Below are 7,552 nucleotides of genomic sequence, written 5' to 3' on the forward strand. Positions count from 1 at the left end.
TTTTCCGTCATGACCAGACTAATGTAAACGTGATGGTCTTCATAATATATATTTATTATATGTTTTATATTCATAATATAATACATATTATATATATTTTAAAAACTTGCTCTGTTTTTAATTTGTTAATTTGTTAGGCCACTTCTTCTGAAGTCTAACTTCCTCACATTTTTTTTTTTTTTTTTGCCAGTAAATGCCGCCTTCTATTTCTTTCTATTTGCTTTTGTCTCTGAGACTCCTTTCATGCCCATACACACACATCAGCAGGTGATGGAACCTGCAGCTATATTTAGGGTTTTATGCTTCATTGTTCACTTTCAGTGGAAAAGAATATTTTTGTTCTGGTCTTCTTAAAAAGAACTGAAATTCACCCTGAACCAATAAATGTCCTTTATATTACCTTTGGCAAGAAAGGTTTAAATATTTCTAGCTCATTATTTCAGGACTCAATATTAATTCACCGTTGCTGCTAATCCTGGCCTAATCTACGCTCTTGTGTTGTCTTATGCCCCTATAACCGATTCAGTGTCTTGGTACCAAGCCATGTATTAGTTTTGCTATCTCTTAGTCATTTTTCCTCAATAGTTTTACACTGCACTCCTACCTGTTCTCCCTCTTATTTCCTAATACAGTTCCCCAAGTTGATTCATCCACATTTTGAAATACCTAATTTTAGGCCCTGTGCTGACAGATTGCCTGGGCTCACACTGGTTTTTGATTTTTACCATCTTAAAATTCTGAAAACATTATATAGACTGTACATCACCCCAGCCAGGCCTATTCCCCCAGGGCCTGCCTTAAAAAAGCAGATTTCTTTTCAAGTTCTATCTCCCCATCTATTTCATTTCATGACAGGTAGAAAAACTGTGCACTAATATATGACAAATGGTAATGTAGCAGAGAAAAATGTTACTTCAGGGTGAGTCTAAGGAAAACTTTTTGGTGGAGAGTCAGCTAAAATCAATTCTGATGATAAAGAGCCTGTTGAACATATGGATGATGGAATGATGAAGTGGAAAATGAAGAAGATACATATAAACATTCCAGGTAGAAAGAGTGTTAGCAAAACCAGAAAAACAGGAAGTGAGATGGCTTTGAAAAGGCCAGGTTAATAATTCAGATTATTTGGATCATCTGTGTGGTGGGAGCTGGGCCTATGAAAACCAATGGTTGATGTATCAGAGCATGAGCACTGCTGGGAAATGTGACACAGGTGACTCATGTGAAAGGCGATTATTCAACAGGAGGAGTGGCTTCTTGGTTATAAACATGTCTGAAGTCACTGAACGTTGGGCCATCCTTATTGGCATTATATTGACCTCTGATGACCTTCAGAGAGCACCAGCTAGATGGATTGATGGTAAGATAAATTTGAGAGGGTAATAGAGCAAATCTGTGCATGAATCCCTCCTATGTCATTTATCTATGGCTTCAGCTAGATCCAGTGATTTGTTTGTTCTGACTGTGGTCAAAACTCTAGGTACAACCCTATTGGGACAATAAACCCAGTCATAATGAATGACAGAAGGCATTCAAGCAGAGACAAGAAGCAAGTTATTTTACAAGTGTAAAGATAAACTATATAAGGTCTTGTCCTTCCAACAAGCTTCCCTAATATTTTCATGCTGTAGTTCTGACTGATTTCCTTCCAGCTGGGTAGGCCCCTTCTATTTGCTAATTCTCTCGATGGTGATTACCTGATTCTCTATTCCCCAACTTGATTCATCCTAGTCATTGAGAAACAGTACTTTTAGACTACTACTAATAATTATATATAAAATCAGCTGAGTTTATCAAATAAAGAGTTAAAATCAAGAAATAATAAATAATATAGAAATTACAGTTTCCTCACTTGATGATTAGTTAAGTGCAATATTATAGAAGCCTGAAGAAATAATGATTATACTGCAAAAGAATATAAAAATAGTTGGAGACTAGGAATCAGTCTAGCAACTAATTCAGTGATTTGGCTACATTTCTCACCTGAACGGTAATGGTCTTTATAAAAAAAAAAAAAAAACCCCTTCAATTTAGCTAGAAGAGGGAAAAGAGCCAAGGACACATTAGAGAAAGCCAATGGCAATCAAGTTTCAGTTTCTATTTTCTGTAAATTAACTGTTGTTTGGTAAATAACTTTTAATGTCTTTGCATAAGCATTTTTAATTCAACTGGTTTAGCTATTGTATCAAGTTAATAGCCAATTCCGTTGGTGAAGGATTAGAGACTCATAAGTGAGAATCAATTTTTCATTTGGATAATGGGTAAAAAAAAACTAAACTGTCAAAATAAAGGAGAGATTAAGCGATGATAATAACTTAGAGGATAGAGTGAGGTAGAAGTGCGAACTAGGGGAAATGACTTAACACATTAAGCAAAATAAAACTGTGGCATCAGTTCATTCGGACAGTTGTGCCACCTGTCTGCTGTCCAGGTAAAGTAAGTATATAAACAAATCACACGAGGGGGGCCAGGATGACATACAGTCAAGTGCTTTCTGTGCAATATATGTGTTTCTGTATTGTCTTATCAGTCACACTGTACTGCGGAAATTATTATTACTGCTGATCTATTTTTATGAAGTGTGAACACAGTCAGAGACTTGAGTTCTATCTAGTTCAGGATTTGTCACAAATGTATGTGTTTTGAACAAATGGCTTAATTTCACTCTTGCTTAACCATTTCTTTTGTGAAGTTCCCTGCTTTCCTTAAGAGGTTCTATTGAGGATCAACACTTAGTGAGGTGAAGGCAACATGGTTTAAATAATAAACGTGTCTAAAGCAGTTGGTAAATTATTTAAACAAGCAGAACAACATATTCTACAGGAAGGTGGGCTGCATGAGAAAGTGTGAAAAGTGGGTATGCCATGGAAATCCCATCAAGATCTTCTATTTCTTCATTGATCTATATACCCAGAGTACCTGCATGTGACAGGAACTGTGCAAGGTGATAGGGATATCTGGATAAAATACTCTGTTTCTGCCTATGTTGACTTTGCAGGTTTGAGGAGCAGAACTAATGAGGTTTATTTCACCCTCCCCCGCATCCTTTTTGATATACGCAGTTAGAGAAAAAAAGAAACAATCACCTCCCTCCTCCCCCAACCCCCCATAAAAACAAAAGTGTTGTATGTTTGAAAGAAAAGGACAGATTTCGAGAAAAAAAAACTATGTGTAGACTAGAATTGGGCACCCGGAGAAAGAAAAAAGAGATAACAGTGTGTGAAAAGGTTTAGAAAACATTAAAATGCTACAGAAAGGTAATAAAGATTATGCCTAAGAGTTTCTTAGTTATTTTGCTTTTGTTGTTGAAGTGAACTTCTTAATCCGGCTGGCTGGCCTAGTTCTCTCTTCAGAAGTTTTGTTTTGTGGGTTTGTTTGGGAGGAAGTATGCACTTCCTGCATTCACTTATGTCCCCACACCAAAGTGATTTTTATTAAGATATTTTAAAAGGATATATATTATGCTTATTTTAATACTTCTATTTAAGACTGAAAGCAAATATTACCATGATAATGGAGCATATAACAAATTTATTCTTCAGAGAGTGAGAAAGGATTAGAGAAAACACAGTGTAGGATTCTGTGTTGTTACCCAAGGGTCCAGAATAAGGAAGAACTGTCATAGAACAGGAATATCCCAAGGTGGTGGTTTATATGATTAGGAGTTAGTGGTCAGGAATGGCTTTTAAACTATATGCAAATGAGAAGATAGATGTGAAAGCCTATTGCAAAGGCAATAGTATTATTCAAATATAAAATATGACTATTAAAATGTATGATGAATTGAGGTGTCATGAAGAGTTCCAGTACTAGACCAGAAATCAAGAAACATAGTCTTCTGGTTTCTCATCACTAAGATGAAGGAATTGGATTTACAATCCCCAAGGGTCCTTTTCAAGATGTATGGGTTTTCAGTAACTGGCCATAACAAAATTGAGAGAGACACAATCAGGCCAGTTTCAAACAAATAAATAAAATGAGAAATTAATGAATAAAGTGACTACTTCTGCCCAAATGACTGTTGAAAAAGAAAACAAGAAAGAAAGAAATCCACATAAGGCTGCATAGTGCAGTGAGTAGAGGCTCCATAAATGACACAGAAAACAAATAAACAACAACAACAAAAAATGGATTTCTGGTGATAGAGATGGTGTCAAGAAAGATAGATGGTATAGCTGCAAATGAAACGATATGCATAAAGAAAGGAGTAACTAAATAATGGCTCTTTTAAAGTAAAGATTAATCTAACTCTAGCAGTGGAAATGCAGAAAGAGTAAAAGAATATATGGATATATCGATAGAGGAAAATGGTTGGAGGAATAAGATCAATAATCCCCATGAAATGGACCATAAGGCCTGGAAGTATTAGGAGCATAGGAGCAGGGCAAAAACAATAATTCTTGAGACAAATGAAAAAGCAGAAAGAGAAAAACCGAAGGGAGTGAAGGGGGGAAAAATTACTATTTATCATCACCATCATCACCATCATCATCATCATCATCATCATCATCATCATCATCATCATCATCATTATTATCATCATCTCCATATTTTCCATGCACTGAGATATCCTGTGTTTATCTGTTGAGAATGTAGTGCTTTCTTTTGGCCAGGAGAATGCTAGATTTCCTAATGGGCATACTCTTGAGAGAAGTAGGAAGATTTATTTGAGGGTAATTTGTCTGTAAACAGTAGTTATTTAAAAGGGATTTTAGATGCATCTCAGGGAAAAGGGAATAGATCTAGAACTAAGTTAAACAAATTCTAAAGCCAAGTAATAGTGATCTCAATTGAACTTTAAAACTGCCTTGTGATGAAAAATGGTACCTTTCCTGATCATGTCAAAATTTATTTCCCAAAACTTGAAAAACTGACAGTGACACATAATAGATGAACCAATTCCATTAGAAATGGGAATACATTTCAAATATAGGACATACCTTTAAAATATTTTTAAAAATTCTTGTTGCAATCTAATACTTATTCATTACAGTAAAAAAAAAATAGAAAATACTTAAAAACAAAGACAAATCATCTATAAACTCACCACCCTTGGTATGGAAATTTTCAAACATTTATACATATATAGAGAGAGCATAATGAATGGCTTTGCACCCATTGCCCACGTTCAATAATTATCAACATTCTGTCAATCTCATCATCAATTCCTCTACCTCAATCCAATGCACACAGATTTGACAAGTGGTATTGGAATATTTTAAATCAAATTCCACTCATCATAACATTTTATCAGAAAATACTTCAGCGTGCATCTCTGACAGGTTTTAAAAAAATATAACCACAATGACATTATTGCAACACTACGTTGAAACTAGGAAGTGTCATATCTGTGAGGCCCCTGCAGTAGAATTTGTCATTCTATCCGCCCAACGTATTACTACAGATTGTTGTTCTAAACTTTTCTCATCCATTTCTCACATATTTACCTTCCTAGTTTTGTGAATTACCTTAAATTCATGGTAGAGCTACAAAAAAAAATTTACATAAACTCCTCTTACACAGTCTCTTTGAGCCATTCTGGTTTCAGATATTCTTGGGGCTGAGTATACAGAATTTTCTTCAGATTCTCAGAGAGGCCTCAGTAACTTTACAAATTCTTTTATTCACCCTTCAAGGTAAATGGAGTTGTATATGGTGTCTTGGCTTTGAATTTTTTTCCTACAGATGTATCTCAGTAGAAGGAATAGGGGCAACTCATATTTATAAATGTTCATTCTGGAAGTAGGGGGAAGATAGTGGGCGCTCTAATGGGTAAGGGAAAGGTTCTACTCAAAAGAACTCAAATAACACACCCACTATCAAATTTACTTCTTTCTTAATATCTATCATTAGTATGTCTGATTGCCAATATGTCATTTTGGCTTTCCCCCCCTAAGGGCTGCCTTCATTGTTATTCATTTCCTTGCCAGTAGATATCTTGCCCTTGTTTGCCAAGTAGACATTAAGCCACATTATATGGAATCATCCTCATTTATATGTCACCATTTGGCCGTTGAAGGTTCTTGAGTTGACACAGACATGGGTTTCTAGAACCGTTTACTTAATTTGAGAGTGACATAGGATTGATTTGAGAAAGAGATTTGCTGACATCCTTACTGTAAAATTGAAATTAAAAGGTAAATCACTCTATTAATCACACTTCAACCTCCATTGTGCGGCCTCTTACTCTGGGAAAAAACAGAAGTTAATTGGAAGGAACATAGGGCAACTCTGGAGTCAATGGAGAGACTCTACAAGAATTTATTCTTATTCTAATGCCTCTTCATACTAATTTACCATATTTTCTTTCTTCTTGTTATCTCCAGTCTTACACTGAAACCAAAAGGTTCTTTACTGAAAAAGCATACAAAGAAACACTTTACAGTAATCCACAGAAATAGGCGAAGATATTATATATCATCTTGACCACTATCTCCTGTGTATCAGTCCAAGGTCTTTGACTGAAAATATTAGAAACTGATTCTGATTTAAGGAAGTAAATAAAGGTATTTAAAAGGAGGATATTGCTTAATTCATGAGATAGAAGGAAAAACAAAATAACCATGCCTCAGAAAAAAATACAACTATGACAGCTTTGGTATCTCAGTCAGAAATTTAGAGACATTTTCTTTTGAGTGCTAATAACTCAAACTTCAAGAACACCATAACATTCTAGTCAAGATTTAGATTCCCAGGAGAGAAAGCATCTTTATTTATTACTTGTTAGTTAGGAAGGGCAGAGCCTCTGTAATTTATAGTCTGAGGGCAGTGTGCTAGCACAAAAAGGAGGAGGAAGGGGTCCTGGAAACACAACTGATATCCACCCTACCCATAAATTAGCGCATTTGTAGGAAAAGAAATTGAGGAGAATGGGACAAAGTCATTAGCTCTATATACTACTTATAGATTCTATCTTTAGAATTATAGCTTAGATGTGAGAAGAATTAAAAGCCAAAAATAAGTATGTGAGTCTTGTCATAGCAAGCACAAAGACACATGATAACAAAATTGCCAGAAGGGGCCGATATTTTAAGGGGGTTATGTATTTCAGATAAGAACCCATTAAGTAAGATGCTAAGAAAAAGTTCCTTAAAAATGGATGAAGAGAAATCTTGTGTAATCTTTTGAAAATGGTACTTTGAAAAATTAGTAAATAAAAATGAATGCAGTCAACCAGAAAAATGAAATATGAAAGCATTAAAATGCATAATTAGAAATCATATTAATAAAACTAGACATTTATATTAAATTTAATGAAGTGGAGGAGAAGAATTCTTACATCATTTATTGCTGAGAAATGGTAGTTTCCTTTAGTTTTGCAACCTAAATATTTTTCTTCACCCCAAATTTGACAATATTATTTAACATTGGGTAAATGTAAGAAAATCTGTGTTAGTTTGCTATCGCTGCAGTAACAAATTATGACAAACTTAATGGTATAAAACACATAAATTTATTATGCTACACTTCTGGAGATCAGAAGTCAGATAAGGATCTTACCAGACTAAAATCAAGATGGTGACAAAGTTACATTCTTTCTGGAGGCTCTGGG

The sequence above is a fragment of the Rousettus aegyptiacus genome, unplaced genomic scaffold, assembly GCF_014176215.1.
Source record: "Rousettus aegyptiacus isolate mRouAeg1 unplaced genomic scaffold, mRouAeg1.p scaffold_m13_p_8, whole genome shotgun sequence".
Taxonomy (NCBI): Eukaryota; Metazoa; Chordata; class Mammalia; order Chiroptera; family Pteropodidae; genus Rousettus; species Rousettus aegyptiacus.